The sequence below is a fragment of the Macaca thibetana genome, chromosome X (genome assembly GCF_024542745.1).
Source record: "Macaca thibetana thibetana isolate TM-01 chromosome X, ASM2454274v1, whole genome shotgun sequence".
Classification (NCBI taxonomy): Eukaryota; Metazoa; Chordata; class Mammalia; order Primates; family Cercopithecidae; genus Macaca; species Macaca thibetana.
The window spans coordinates 55,286,663-55,303,346 of record NC_065598.1 but is presented as its reverse complement, the minus strand read 5'-3'; the positions used below and the strand labels follow the sequence as shown (position 1 = coordinate 55,303,346).

The following is a 16,684-nucleotide window of genomic DNA, read 5'->3' as shown; positions in this document are numbered from 1 at the left end:
CAGACTGGATTAAGAATATGTGGCACATATACACCATGGAATACTATGCAGCCATGAAAAATTTGTAAGGACATGGATGCAGCTGGAAACCATCATTCTCAGCAAACTATCACAAGAACAGAAAACCAACCACCACATGTTCTCACTCATAGGTGGGAATTGAACAGTGAGATCTCTTGGACTCGGGAAGGGGAACATCACACACCAGGGCCTAATATGGGGAGGGGGTAGGGGGGAGGTATGACATTGGAAGTTATACCTGATGTAAATGACGAGTTGATGGGTGCTGATGAGTTGATGTGTGCAGCACCCCAATATGGCACAAGTATACATATGTAACACACGTGCACATTGTGCACATATACCGTAGAACTTAAAGTAAAATTAAAAAAAAAAAACCCTCCAAAAAATCAATGAATCCAGGAGTTGGTTTTATGAAAAGATGAACAAAATTGATAGACCGCTAGCAAGACTAATAAAGAAGAAAGGAGAGAAGAATCAAATAGATGCAATAAAAAATGATAAAGGGGATATCACCACTGATCCCACTGAAATACAAACTACCATCAGAGAATACTATAAACACCTCTATGCAAATAAACTAGAGAACCTAGAAGAAATGGATAATTTCCTGGACACTTACACTCTTCCAAGACTAAACCAGGAAGAAGTTGAATCTCTGAACAGACCAATGCAGGCTCTGAAATTGAGGCAATAATTAATAGCCTACCAACAAAAAAAAGTCCAGGACCAGAGGGATTCACAGCCAAATTCTACCAGAGGTACAAGGAGGAGCTGGTACCATTCCTTCTGAAACTATTCCAATCAATAGAAAAAAAAGGAATATTCCCTAACTCATTTTATAAGGCCAAAATCATCCTGATACCAAAGTCTGGCAGAGACACAACAAAAAAAAAGAGAATTTTAGACCAATATCCCTGATGAACATTGATGCAAATATCTTCAATAAAATACTGGCAAACCCAATTCAGCAGCATATCAAAAAGCTTATCCACCATGACCAAGTGGGCTTCATCCCTGGAATGCAAGGCTGGTTCAACATATGCAAATCAAGAAACGTAATCCAGCATATAAACAGAACCAAGGACAAAAACCACATAATTATCTCAATAGATGCAGAAAAGGCCTTTGACAAAATTCAACAGCCTTTCCTGCTAAAAACGCTCAATATATTCGGTATTGATGGAACGTACCTCAAAATAATAAGAGCTATTTATGACAAACCCACAGCCAATATCGTCATGAATGGGCAAAAACTGGAAGCATTCCCTTTGGAAACTGGCACAAGACAGGGATGCCCTCTCTCACCACTCCTATTCAACATAGTGTTGGAAGTTCTGGCTAGGGCAATCGGCAAGAGAAAGAAATCAAGGGTATTCAGTTGGGAAAAGAAGAAGTAAAATTGTCCCTGTTTGCATATGACATGATTGTATATTTAGAAAACCCCATCATCTCAGCCCAAAATCTCCTTAAGCTGATAAGCAACTTCAGCAAAGTCTCAGGATACAAAATCAATGTGCAAAAATTACAAGCATTCTTATACACCAGTAACAGAGAAGCAGAGAGCCAAATCATGAATGAACTCCCATTCACAATTGCCTCAAAGAGAATAAAATACCTAGGAATCCAACTTACAAGGGATGTCAAGGACCTCTTCAAGGAGAACTACAAACCACTGCTCAGTGAAATAGAAGAGGACACAAACAAATGGAAGAACATACCATGCTCACGGATAGGAATAATCAATATTGTGAAAATGGCCATATTGCCCAAGGTAATTTATAGACTCAATGTCATCTCCATTAAGCTACCAATGACTTTCTTCACAGAATTGGAAAAAACTGCTTTAAATTTCATATGGAACCAAAAAAGACCCCGCATTGCCAAGACAATCCTAAGTCAAAAGAACAAAGCTGGAGGCATCACGCTACCTGACTTCAAACAAGGCTACAGTAACCAAAACAGCATGGTACTGGTACCAAAACAGACATGTATACCAATGGAACAGAACAGAGCCCTCAGAAATAATACCACACATCTACAGCCATCTGATCTTTGACAAACCTGACAAAAACAAGAAATGGGGAAAGGATTCCCTATTTAATAAGTGGTGCTGGGAAAATTGGCTAGTTACAAGGAGAAATCTGAAACTGGATCCTTTCCTTACTCCTTGTACGAAAATTAACTCAAGATGGATTAGAGACTAAAATATTAGACCTAAACCCATAAAAACCCTAGAAGAAAACTTAGGTAATACCATTCAGGACATAGGCATGGCCAAGGACTTCGTGTCTAAAACACCAAAAGCAACAGCAGCAAAAGCCAAAATTGACAAATGAGATCTCATTAAACTAAAGAGCTTCCGCACAGCAAAAGAAACTACCATCAGAGTGAACAGGCAACCTACAGAATGGGAGAAAATTTTTGCAATCTACTCATCTAACAAAGCGCTAATATGCAGAACCTACAAAGAACTCAGACAAATTTACAAGAAAAAACAAACAACCCCATCAAAAAGTGGGCAAAGGATATGAACAGACATTTCTGAAAGAAGACATGCATACAGCCAACAGACACATTGAAAAGTGCTCTTCATCACTGGCCATCAGAGAAATGCAAATCAAAACTGCAATGAGATACCATCTCACATCAGTTAGAATGGCAATCATTAAAAAGTCAGGAAACAACAGGTGCTGGAGAGGATGTGGAGAAATAGGAACACTTTTACACTGTTGGTGGGACTGTAAACTAGTTCAACCATTGTGGAAAACAGTGTGGTGATTCCTCAAGGATCTAGAACTAGAAATACCATTTGACCCAGCCATCCCATTACTGGGTATATACCCAAAGGATTATAAATCATGCTGCTATAAAGACACATGCACATGTATGTTTATTGTGACACTCTTCACAATAGCAAAGACTTGGAATCTACCCAAATGTCCATCAGTGGCAGACTGGATTAAGAAAATGTGGCACATATACACCATGGAATACTATGCAGCCATAAAAAAGGATGAGTTTGTGTCCTTCGTAGGGACATGGATGCAGCTGGAAACCATCATTCTTAGCAAACTATCACAAGAACAGATAACGAACCACCGCATGTTCTCACTCATAGGTGGGAAGTGAACAATGAGATCACTTGGACTCGGGAAGGGTAATATCACACACTGGGGCCTATTATGGGGAGAGGGGAGGGGAGAGGGATGGCATTGGGTGTTATACCTGATGTAAATGACGAGTTGATGGGTGCTGATGAGTTGATGTGTGCAGCACACCAACATGGCACAAGTATACATATGTAACAAACCTGCACATTGTGCACATGTACCGTAGAACTTAAAGTATATATATAAAAAAGAAATAATATCAAACTACAAAGTGTTGATTACCCTAAATTTTAAGGTGTAAACCAACCTTGTCCAACCTGTGGCCTGCAGGCTGCATGCAGCTCAGGATGGCTTTGAATGCAGCCCAGCAAAAATTCATAAACTTTCTTAAAACATTAAGAAATATATATATTGTTATGTGTGAATTTGATCCTGTCATTTTGATGCTAGCTAGTTATTTTGGCCATTAGTTGATGCAGTTTCTTCATAGTGTTGATCATCTTTACAATTTGGTATGGTTTTGCAGTGGCTGGTATCAGTTTCTTCTGTCCATATTTAGTGCTTCCTTCAGGAGCTCTTGTAAGGCAGGTCTGGTGGTGACCAAATCTCTCAGCATTTGCTTGTCTGTAAAGGTTTTTATTTCTCCTTCACTTATGAACCTTAATTTGGCTGGATATGAAGTTCTGGGTTGAAAATTATTTTCTTTAAGTGTGTTGAATATTGGCCCCCACTCTCATCTGGCTTGTAGGATTTCTGCAGAGATCTGACAGGCTTCCCTTTTTGGGAAACCCCACCTTTCTCTCTGGCTGCCCTTAACATTCTTTCCTTTGTTTCAACCTTGGTTAACCTGACGATTATGTGTCTTGGTGTTGCTCTTCTCAAGGAGTATCTTTGTGGTGTTCTCTGTATTTCCTGAATTTGAATGTTGGCCTATCTTACTAGGTTGGGGAAGTTCTCCTGTACAATATCCTGGAGAGTGTTTTCCAACTTGTTTCCATTCTCCTTGTCACTTTCGCGTAAACCAATCAATCATAGGTTTAGTCTTTTCACATAGTCCCATATTTCTTGGAGGCTTTGTTTGTTTCTTTTCATTCTTTCTTCTCTACTCTTGTCTTCTTGCTTCATTTTATTAAGTTGATTTTCAATCCTTTCTTCCACTAGATCTATTTGGCTATTGATACTTGTGTGTGACTCACGATATTCTTGTGCTGTGTTTTTCAGCTCCATCAAGTCATTTATGTTCTTCTCTAAACTGGTTATTCTAGTTTGCAATTCCTCCATCGTTTTTTCACGGTTCTTAGCTTCCTTGCATTGGGTTAGAGCATGCTCCTTTAGCTAGGAGGAGATTGTTATTACCCACTTATTGAAGCCTATTTCTGTCAATTCATTAAACTCATTGTCCATCCAGCTTTGTTCCCTTGCTGGCAAGGAGTTGCGATTCTTTGGAGGAGAAGAGGTGTTCTTGTTTTTGGAATTTTCAGCCTTTTTGCACTGGTTTCTCCTTAGCTTCATGGATTTATCTACCTTTGGTCTTTGCTGTTGGTAACCTTTGGCTGAGATTTTTTAGTGGATGTCCTTTTTGTTGATGTTGATGCTATTCCTTTCTGTTTGTTAGTTTTTCTTCTAACAGTCAGGCCCCTCTGCTGTAGGTGTGTTGGAATTTGTTGCAGGTCCACTCCAGACCCTGTTTGCCTGGGTGTCACCAGCAGAGGCTGCAGAACAGAAAATATTGCTGCCTGTTCCTTACTCTGGAAGCTTCATCTCAGGGAGACACTTGCCACATGCCAGCCGGAGCTCTGCTGTATGAGATGTTTGTCGAGCCTTGTTGGGAAGTGTCTCCCAGTTAGGAGGCATGGGGTTCAGGGACTCACTTGAGGAGGCAGTCTGTTTCTCAACAGCTTGAGCACTGTGCTAGGAGATCCACTGCTCTCTTCTGAGCCAGCAGGCAGGAACATTTAAGTCAGCTGAAGCTACACCCACGACTTCCCCTCCCTCCAGGTGCTCTGTACTAGGGAGATGGGAGTTTTATCTATAAGCCCCTGTCTGGGGCTGCAGGCTTTTTTTCAGAGATGCCCTCCCCAGAGAGGAGAAATCTAGATAGGCAGTCTGGCCACAGTGGCTTTGCTGAGCTGTTGTGAGCTCCACCCAGTTTCAACTACCAGGCAGATTTGTTCACTGTGAGGGGAAAACCACTTGTTCAAGCCTTGGTAACGGCATATGACCCCCCCCCTCCCCCACCAAGCTCTAGTGTCCCAGGTCGAGTTCAGACTACTGTGCTGGCAGTGAGAATTTCAAGCCAGTGGATCTTAGCTTGCTGGGCTTTGTGGGGGTGAGATCTGCTGTGCTAGACCACTTAGCTCCCTCGCTTCAGCCCCCTTTCCAGGGATGTGAGTGGTTCTGCCTCACTAGCATTCCAGGTGCCAGTGGGGTATGAAAAATAAACTCCTGCAGCTAGGTCGGTGTCTGTCCAAATGGCTGCCCAGTTTTGTGCTTTAAACCCATGGCCCTAGTGGTGTAGGCACCTGAGGGAATCTGCTCTGCGAGTTGTGAAGACCATGGGAAAAGTGTGGTGTCTGGGCCAGAATGCACCATTCCTCAAGGCACAGTCCCTCATGGCTTCCCTTGGCTAAGGGAGGTAGTTTCCCTACCCTTTGCACTTCTCAGGTGAGGTGACACCCTACCCTGCTTCAGCTCACCCTCCGTGCACTGCACCCACTGTCTAACAAGTCCCAATGAGATAAGACCCATACCTCAGTTGGAAATGCAGAAATCACCCACCTTCTGCTTTGATCTCGCTGGGAGCTGCAGATTGGAGCTGTTTTTATTCTGCCATCTTCTTGTTTTTCTTTCAATAGTCAGGTCCTTCTTATTTAGGGCTGCTTCAGTTTGCTTGGCATTCACTTCAGTCCTTATTCATCTGATTAGCCTCTGTGCCTGGATATGTCTCTCAATGAGGCTGGAGAACAGCAAATATGGGTGCCTGCTCCTTCTTCTGGGGACCTGTGACCTCGAGAGGCACCAACCTAATGCCAGTAGGATCGCTGTTGTATAGGGTGTCTGAGAACCCCTATTGGAGGGTCTCGCCCAGTTTGGTGGCACAGGGAACAGGACCTGTTTAACAAAGCATTTTGTCCCTTGTTGGAGAGGGTGTGTTTCAATGGGGGAAACCCACTTGTCTGGGCTGCCCAGATTCCTCAGAACTACCAGAAAGAGAGGCTAAGTCTGCTGGTCCACAGAGACTGTGGCCACCCCTCCCTCTACGGGCTCAGGCCCAGGGAGATCTGAATTCTGTCCCTGAGCCTCTGGTTGGAGTTACTGGAGATCCTCCAGGGAAGCCCCACTCACTGAGGAGGATGGGTCAGGGTTAGGCCTGAAGAGGCACTCTGGCCACAGACTGCCACAGTTGGTATGTTGGCTTGTGGAGACAAATCTTTGGACCAAGCCGTCCAGCCTCCCTGGCTCCAGCAGGGGAAAAGTGCAGCCTGGAGCTATCAAATGGGTGCCTCCTTTCCCCCATCCAGGGAGCTTAGTGTGTTAGGCAGGTGTGAGTCCCAGTACTGGCTGCTGTCCCCAAGGAACTCAAAGGGCTTAGAAAGCAGGCAGCTGCAGCAAGTGCTGGTTGCCCCTCCCCCTGGGAGTTCAGTAGGCTTAAGCAGATTCCAGCTGAGAGACTGTAAGTATCTGTGCATTTCTGAGTTGGGACTCTAGGGCCTCGTGGTATGAGTTTAGGAGTGGGATCTTCCTATCCATGGGTTGCACAGTTCTGTGGAAAAATCACAGTTTTCCCGGCTGCATAGCATGCTCACTCACCACCTCCCTTGGCTGGCGGGAGGGGGTTCCCCTTCCTCATGTGGCTCTCAGGTGGTTCACTGCACCACACTGCTCTTCTCTCTCTCCATGAGTCACGCCAGCCTTCTAGTCAATTTTGATGAGACAACCTGGATACCTTGGCTGCCTGTGCAGGCTTCACATGCTTATTATGGTGTTTTTTCTTTTTTTTTTTTTTAATCAGAGCCTCAGAGTGTCTTTGCTTCTAATTGGCCATCTTGGCCCCTCACCTCTATATGGATTTTGTTATGTTGAGGTGTGTTTCTTCTATCTTCAGTTTTTTTTAGGGTTTTTAAAATCATGAATTGATGTTGCATGGCAAATAACCTTTCTAATGTATTGCTGAATTTGGATGGCTAATATTTGTTAGACTTTTTGCATAAATATATTTTAGCGATATTGGCCTGCAGTTTTTGATGTGTCTTTGGTTTCAGTATCAGAATAATACTGGCCCCATAGCATGAGTTGAGAGGTATTCCCTCATCTTCCAATTTTTGGAATAGTTTGAGTAGGATTGGTATAATATTAGTTCTTCTTTAAACGTTTGGTGGAGTTCAGCAGTGAAGCCACAAGGTCTCAGGCTTCTCTTTACTAGGAGAACTTTTATTATGGCTTTATCTTGTTATTTGTTATTGGTTCGTTCAGATTATGGATTTCTTCCTGGTTCAATCTTGGTACATTGTATGTATCCCAGAATTTGTCTATTTCTTCAACATTTTCCAATTTATTGGCATATTTTTGTTCATAGTAGTCACTAATGATGATTTGAATTTCTGCAGTATCACTGTAATGTCTCCTCTTTAGTTTCCGATTTTATTTATGTGGATCTTCTGTGTTTTTTTCTTATTTAGTCTGGCTAAAGATCTGTCAATTTTGTGTAGCTTTAAAAAAACCCAACATTTTGTTCCGTTAATTTTTTTGTATTTTTAATCTCAATATTATTTATTTCTGCTCTGATCTTTATTATTTCTTTTCTTCTCTTGTTATTAATCTCTAGTTTAAGTCTATTGTGTTCAGAGAAGATGCTTGATATTGTTTCCATTTTTTTTTTAATGTTTTGGACTGGACATAGTGGCTCATGCCTGTAATCCCAGCACTTTGGGAGCCCGAGGTAGGCAGATCACAAGGTCAGGAGATTGAGACCATCCTGGCAAACACAGTGAAACCCTGTCTCTACTAAAAATACAAAAAATTAGCTGGGCGTGGTGGCAGGTGCCTGTAGTCCCAGCTACTCAGGAGGCTGAGGCAGTAGGATGGTGTGAACCTGGGAGGCGGAGCTTGCAGTGAGCTGAGATCACACCACTACACTCCAATCTGGGTGACAGAGCGAGACTCTGTCAAAAAAAAAAAAAAAAAAAAAAGAAAAGACTTGTTTTGTGTCCCAACAGATAGTCTATCCTTGAGAATGATCCATATGTTGAGGAAAATAATTTATATTCTGCAGCTCTTGGATAAAATGTTCTGTAAACATCTAGTAGCTCCATTTGATCTACAGTGCAGATTAATCTGAAGTTTTTCTGTTGATTTTCTGTCTGGAAGACCTGTCCAATGCCAAAAGTGCAGTGTTGAAGTCTCCTGCTCTTGTTTTATTGGGGTCTAGGTGTAGTGTGTTTCTTGTAAGCAAGATCGATTGGTCTTGTTTTTCTATCCATTCTTCTAGTCTATGTATTTTTATGGGAGAACTTAGTCTATTTACATTCAATGTTATTATTCATAAGTAAGGAATTACTCCTGCCATTTTGTTATTTGTTTTCTTGTTGTTTTGTGGTCTTCTCTTTCTTTCTTTCTTTCTTTCTTTCTTTCTTTCTTTCTTTCTTTCTTTCTTTCTTTCTTTCTTTCTTTCTTTCCTTCTTTTCTTTCTTCTCTTTCTCTCTCTCCTTCCTTCCTTTCCTCCTCCTCCTTCTTCTTCCTCCTCTTCCTCCTCCTCTTCCTCTTTCTTTCTTTCTCTTTCTTTCCTTCCTTCCTTCCTTCCTTCCTCCCTTCCCCCTTCCTTCCTTCCTTCCTTCCTTCCTTCCTTCCTTCCTTCCTTCCTTCCTTCCTTCCTTCCTTCTTTCTTTTCTTTCTTTCTTTCTTTCTTTTTTCTTTCTTTCTTTCTTTCTTTCTTTCTTTCTTTCTTTCTTTCTTTCTTCTTTCATCTTCTGCTAATGAAGATGATTTCCTCTGGTGATATAATTTAGTCTCTTGGTTTTTAGTTTTTGTGTCTTTATTGTATGTTTTTGGTTTGAGGTTCCCATGAGGTTTGCAAATACTATCTTATAACCCATTGTTTTAGCCCGATAACAATGTAACACTCTTAAAATAGTCAAACAATGAAAAAGAAAACTAATTTAAAAACTCACCTTGACTTCATTCCCTTTTTATTTTTTGTTTCTATTTCTATTGTGCTGATTATGTCTTGAAAAGTTATTGTAGTTATTATTTTTAATTGGTTCATTGTTTAGTCTTTCCACTTACGATAAGAGTAGTTTACACACCACAGTTACAGTGTTACAATATTCACTGTTTTTCTGTGTACTTACTATTACCAGGAAATTTTGGACCTTCTGGTGATTATTTGTTGCTCATTAATGTTCTTTTCTTTCTGATTGAAGTACTCCCTTTAGCATTTCTTGTAAGAAGGATCTGGTATTGATGAAATCCCTCAGCTTTTATTTGTCTGGGAAAGTCTTTATTTCTTTTTCATGCTTGAAGAATATTTTTACCAGATACACTAATATAGGATAAGAGGTTTTTTCTTTTAGCACTTTAAATATGTCATCCCACTCTCTCTTGGCCTGTAAGGTTTCCACTTAAAAGCCTGCTGCCAGATGTATTGGAGTGCCATTATATGTTTGCCCCATAGCCACCACAGCTGGTAATGTGACTAGTCTCACCTGAAGCCAGAATGTCTCAGACACTTATCAAAGCTTTTGAAGTAGTACCTTTGTGTCCCTGCTGGTTATTCAGTGGCCAAGGGCTCTTCCATTAGCAGATGATAAATGCTGGCAGGACTGAGTTCTTTCCTTCAATGCAACAGGTTCCCTTCTGGTCCAGGGTGTGCCTAAAAAATGTCATCTGGTAGCTAGGGCCTGGAATGGAGGCCTTATGACTCTGACTGGTGCCCTATCCTGCTGTGGTTAAGGTAGTATCCAAGACGCAAGGCAAAGTCATTCCCACTCTCTCCTCTCCTCTCATCAAACAGAGGGAAGGGTCTTTATTGGAGCCATGAGCTGCATCACTCGCAGTTGGAACTTTCCTCTCCTCTCATCAAACAGAGGGAAGGGTCTTTATTGGAGCCATGAGCTGCATCACTTGCAGTTGGAAGAAGTGTGATGTTAACAGTCCCTTAGCCACTCCAAGTGGTGCCTCAGTAGGTTTTGTGCCCCACAAGTCCATGGGCTCTAAGTCCAGTTCAGGACTTTTCTAAGACTTGCAGTCCTGTTGCCTAGACTGCTTTTCAAGTTTATGTAGAGCCCCAGAACACTTTAACCCATGGTAACAACTCTTGCTGGATCTCAAGTTCTGACCACTGGGTTGAATCATTTCCCTCTGGCTAGGGCTGGATTAAATACTCCCTCTGTGGGTGGGTGTCACTGAGTTCTGCAAGGTTTTGCTTTTAGCTGTATAAGGGCATCACTGAGTTCAATGCAATATCTCACAATTCCTGCACTCTCCCTCGCCCAAGTGCACAGTTTCCTTCTCTGTCATGCAGCCATTGCAGTGGTATGGAAGAGGAGTGGTGTGGGGATTCAAGACTATCTTTTTAACTCTCTTCTGTACCTTTTTCAGTGATACGAAGTTAAAAGCAGGTACTGTAAGTGCTCACCTGACTTTTGGTTCTTATGAAGGTGCTGTTCTTTGTGCAGATAGTTATTAAATTAGTGCCTTTACAGTGGGGATGATTGGTGGAGCCACGTACCTGGCCATCTTGCTGTGCCTCTCTCTCTCTCGACCTTTTAAAATTGAGACATAAAAATTGCATATGTTTATGGGGCACAATTTAACATTTTAATATATGCATAAATTGTGGAATAATTAAATGCAGCTAATTAAAATATGTATCACCCCCATAGTTATCATCTCTTGGTGTTGAGGATATTTAAAATCTGCTCTCTTAGCAATTTGCAAGTATACAATACATTATTATTAACTATAGTCGTCGTGTTTTACAATAGATCTCCAAAATGTATTTCTCTTGTGTATTAGTTGATCCTCATACTGCTAATAAAGACATACCTGAGACTGAGTAATTTATAAATAAAAAGAAGTTTAATGGACTCACAGTTCCTCATGGCTGGGGAGGCCTCGCAATCATGGCAGATGGACACAGACCAATGGAACAGAAGAGAGAGTCCATAAATAAATCTGCACATTTACAGTTAACTGATTTTTGACAAAGGTGCTAAGAACAATTTCTTATGAGATCACTTGGACTAAGGAAGGGGAACATCACACACCGGGGCCTATCATGGGGAGGGGGGAGGGGGGAGGGATTGCATTGGGAGTTTTTTTTTTTTTTTTTTTTTTTTTTTTTTGAGACGGAGTCTCGCTGTGTCTCCCAGGCTGGAGTGCAGTGGCGGGATCTCGGCTCACTGTAAGCTCCGCCTCCCGGGTTCACGCCATTCTCCCGCCTCAGCCTCCCAAGTAGCTGAGACTACAGGCGCCCGCCACCACGCCCGGCTAGTTTTTTGTATTTTTAGTAGAGACGGGGTTTCACCATGTTAGCCAGGATAGTCTCGATCTCCTGACCTCGTGATCCACCCGCCTCGGCCTCCCAAAGTGCTGGGATTACAGGCTTGAGCCACCGCACCCGGCGCATTGGGAGTTATACCTGATGTAAATGACGAGTTGATGGGTGCAGCACAGCAACATGGCACAAGTATACATATGTAACAAACCTGCACGTTATGCACATGTACCCTACAACTTAAAGTATAATAATAATAAATAAATTTTTAAAAAATGGTGTTTTAAAAACTGGATATCCACATACAGAAGGATGAAATTGGACTCATACCATACTTCATATACAAAAGTCAACTTAAAATGAATTAAAGACTTAAATGTAAGACCTAAAACTGTAGAACTACTAGTAGACTCATACTTCTGGGTGTAATATTTGATACTTCTAACATGCTACACTATCCTGCTCCAAATTGTTCTATGACTCCCCATTGCCTTCAAAATAAGATGACTTACAATGCCTTTGAAGATTTGGCCCTGTTTACCTCTAGAACCTCAGTTACCGTCATTACTTTTCTCATGTCTCCTAACCCAAACATTCTTAAACTACTTGCAAGTTGTAAAAGAGTCTCACTCCTTTTCATTCACTGTTGCTTTTGCACACTCTTTCTTCAGCCTAGAATGTCTTAATAATCACATTGCTGCTTCCTATGTTTACTTCAATATTCAATGGAGACATGACATTCTCTCACTCTTTCTGCCCAGCTCTGATATCCAGAGGTTGTAGGCTGGTCTATACAACCTCCAAATGGGCTTAATTCTGGATAAATCTTATGGGATGATTAGTTTCTTATGCCCCTATGTTCCCATAAATTATATGGTTTTTTTTTTTTTTCCTAAGAAACTAAAAGGCATCAGAGTATGCTACTCCAAAACATGCCACTTTGGCATAAGAATTATTTTGAACTGAAAGCAGTGGAGAAACACCAGACAGGAAAATCTTTCTACTTCCACTTTCTGTTTTTGTGCTTAAAGGTAGGACAAACATTTCCCTTTGTGAAAGTTTCCCTCTCTCCCCTCTCACATACCAGAAAGGGAAGAATACCTCTTAATCACTGGAGATAACTATTACTAGATTCTTTTCACTGAAGATGACACTGACTTGAGTTTACATAACAAAACTTACTAAATAGTCTTTATGTTCCAGTATTTTCTTTCATATATTTACCTTTCCACAAATTACCACCCTAGAAGCCCCAAACTCCTTTTCCTTTGTCTTATCACATGTCAACAACTCGTTGCTTTTGTTAAAATGGTATATATTGTCTCAGGCCTAACTACTTCTTCGGGGATTTCTTCTTTTCTATAAAGCACCTCCCATTCTCACAAATGAAAAATATGCACATCAAATAAAATGTACAAGCCTTTTCTTCCATTAATCTGTATTTTGTCAGTTTAAATTGCAGTAACCCAGGTAATAAACCTAAGAGGGTAGAGGAAAACATTTCTTCTTTCCCTACAAAACTTTACCAGGAAACTAGTAGCAGATGTATGCAGCCTCTGTGGAAGGTAAAAGCTTCTATTTTGTTATGGTTTATATGGTGTTGACATGGCCCAAACTTCTCCAAAGACTGATGTTCAAAGTATGGGTAAAGGTGATTTTGTTATAAATAATTCCCATTTTTTAGAGAATTGAGCATACTGAATCAGACAGAGGAAGTCATTTTGTTTTCACTGTTATCTACTAATTATGTAATTGTTTGCAAATTTCTGTAAGAGTATATTTCTTATCCTTCATCCTCTGAACAAGTGGAAAAACATAATCAAATTCAAAGAAAAAGCACAACTCATTGGCTACAATTCAGTAACATATTGGGTTAATGTGCCTTAAACCTTTGTCACTAGCCTTGTTAAAAATTAGGATTTATATTTGGCAGAGCTGTGAATATGGGCCTGAGACCATATTCCATGTCTACATTAATTGAATCCTTTCATAAGCATGCCAATACTTAAAAAGGCTTCTCTCTCTCCTCTCACAACCCTAAGAAACAAAATTACAAGAAACTGGAAAGATTAATCAGAAGAAATCTTTCATCCATATCAATCAAGAGATGTCATCTATAAAAAAGTGTTCTGAAGAAGAAGGACTGCCACCACACTGGGAATAAACATACATACAGATTTTTTTTATCACCCATACTACTATTAAGGTGAAATAACTCAACTAGATTTATGCTTTTCATGTGAAGACAGTACCTCAAAAATACCAGAGGCTCACACAAAGGACTTTGAAACTTAAATTTTTTAGAATATCTGACATTGGCAATGAACTTACCAGAAAAAGATTTATTCTAATGAGCTTACTGTCACTCATATAGAAAGCTTTGATGTCATATTCAGATTATACAATTTTTAAATTCATTCTTTTGTAGTTCTGATAATTGCTTTTCTTTGTATTTTCCTATGGACTTGATGGGTGTTTTGATGATTGCAAATAGCACAGAGAAACATAGATAGGACAATGACAATAATTTTAAAAATTATGTTAATATAGACTGTTAATAAAAGGGAAAATTATGGATGCAAAGTGACCAAGCTCTCAAATTATAAGGGTAAGATGATCAAGTTTTGTCTAATTAAGAGGAGGAAGGCCATTCCCTCTCCACCCTCCTCTTTTTAGTATGTCTCCTTGACATAATAGACCTAATAAGGTGCCCAAACTTTGAATTTTACAATGTAAGTTCATGGACCTTCTGACTTTTGGAACTGTAAATACATACCTCCAAATTGAACTCTCTAACAAGGTATACAAAAGACAGTCATCAAGGTGTGTCATTTGTATTTCATGGAGAAAATTTTGATTATTTGTATTGTTCTTTCTTCCACTTTACTACAGACATAAATTTGTGTGAAGTTGTATGCAGATTTTATAGACATTTTCATGCTGCCTTTATATATGTATAAACCTATAATGCATACTCACTAACAAATTGTGTTGGAGGTCTTTTGTTGGAAGGATTGTTTTATTCCCCCCAACAAGCTCTGCTAATCTGCTGCAAAATGCTGTTGTGTGACAGACAGTTCACAATTACCCATCACATAGTTTTCTCTGTTACATAGAAGTCAGTTACTTTGGAAAAAGCTATAATTACTATGTGAATAAATATTACTTATGAGCAACATTTTTATAGAAATGCAACTGTGTGAACGTTTCTATTTTTCAAGGAAAAGAGTAGTTTTGTTCTAAAGGAATATTTTTTTGGTCTCCAAACCCCTTTGCACTTGTCAAGTTTACTGAGGACCCAAGAGAGCTGTTTTGTGGGTTACAAGTATTGATATTTTTACTATCTCAAAAATGTTAACAGAAATAGTTTGCATTTGCTTATTGGTTTACTTGAAGATAGCAATGATGAATCATGAATGCAATACATATTAATAACATTTTGGTAATATTATAAAATTAGTTCTGACCTTGTGGATTCACTGAGATCAATCCTAAAATAAATTATTAGTTTGTTTCAGAATATGAAAGACTTGAATGAAACACAAATCTTCAGAGTGAATTTCATGTATTTTGGTTTATAATACATGAGTTTGAAAAGTTATACAACATGTTAAAATATTAGCAAAGTTTGTTCAATTTTGAAGGCCATGTTTTCTTGGTTACAGTTAAGTGCCTTCACCTATAATATAAAGGATTATTGTTGTTCAGTGTATTCTGAATAGACAGCAAAGATTCTGTGTATTCCAAAATAATCTTCTATGGGATATATTGATTTTCTTATGCCCCTGATTATTTAAGCAAACAAAAGAAAGAGCTAATATTTTTAATAATCATGTTACATTTTGTTTTATTTTTAACTGTTTTACTGTCACTTTGAAATGAATGGCAAAGTGCAGTTTCTCAGGCACTCATGATCCAATTCCTGTCTTAAGTGTTCAAATCTGAAAAACTTTTAATTTGCATCTTTTCAACATTGAATCCTAAACGTCAAATAAAGTAAAATAAAACTTTCATGGTATTTTTTGCACGTAAAACTTGTATTCATTTACATCATACTATGCAGCCATAAAAAAGGATGAGTTTGTGTCCTTTGTACGGACATGGATGCAGCTGGAAACCATCATTCTTAGCAAACTATCACAAGAACAGAAAACCAAACACCGCATGTTCTCACTCATAGGTGGGAACTGAACAATGAGATCACTTGGACTCAGAAAGGGGAACATCACACACTGGGGCCTATCATGGGGAGGGGGGGGGGCGGGGGGAGGGATTGCATTGGGAGTTATACCTGATGTAAATGACGAGTTGATGGGTGCAGCACACCAACATGGCACAAGTATACATATGTAACAAACCTGCACGTTATGCACATGTACCCTAGAACTTAAAGTATAATAATAATAAATAAATTAAAAAAAAAAAGAATAATAAAAAAAAAAAAGAAAGAGAGGTGCTATAAATAATTGTGCTTATTTTACATGTTACTATTGATGAGTTGTCTGGAAAGAGTTGTCAGATCAGAAGCTTTGCTAGGTCTTCCTAAACTATTTATATTAACAACTTTACCCACAGCCTGTGTGTGGCTAAAGTTGTTAATATAAATAGTTTAGAATTGTATGCCGTATGAGAAGTTTCTAGAGATTTGTTAATGCCCTCATTCTCCATCATATTTTTCTATTTACCAGAATCCTGGTGCTTTTTTACTTGACATTATATAGCAATAGCATATTGTTATTTGTTTATTAATATATGAACCTATTCCAGACTAACTGAATCTCTTCACTTATGATTTATTAATTTTTGGTATATTCTAACTATATGTTTGGTATATTCATGGTATGTCTCAGGATTATTAGAGTTGGCATCTCAAGATGCTTTTCTCTGTAAAAATTGTTCTTTCATTTCTTATTTTTTAAATTATGGTAAAGTATACATAATATATAATTTAACATCAATCATTTTTATGTATACAGTTCAGTGACATTGAGTACATTCACGTTGTTTTCCTACCATCACCATCATCTTTTCACAGAACACTATCTGGCAAAATTGA

The 16,684-nt window shown here is 39.4% G+C and overlaps 1 protein-coding gene across 1 annotated transcript in view; it reads left to right on the top strand.

Moving 5' to 3' along the window:
• Positions 1–232: 232 nt before the first annotated feature.
• FAM104B (family with sequence similarity 104 member B) overlaps positions 233–16,684 on the top strand; it is a 628,193-nt gene continuing 611,741 nt past the window's right edge. Inside the window, exon 1 of the mRNA XM_050777097.1 lies at positions 233–236. The gene's annotated coding sequence lies outside the window, so the exon portion shown is untranslated. The remainder of the gene's footprint in view (positions 237–16,684) is intronic.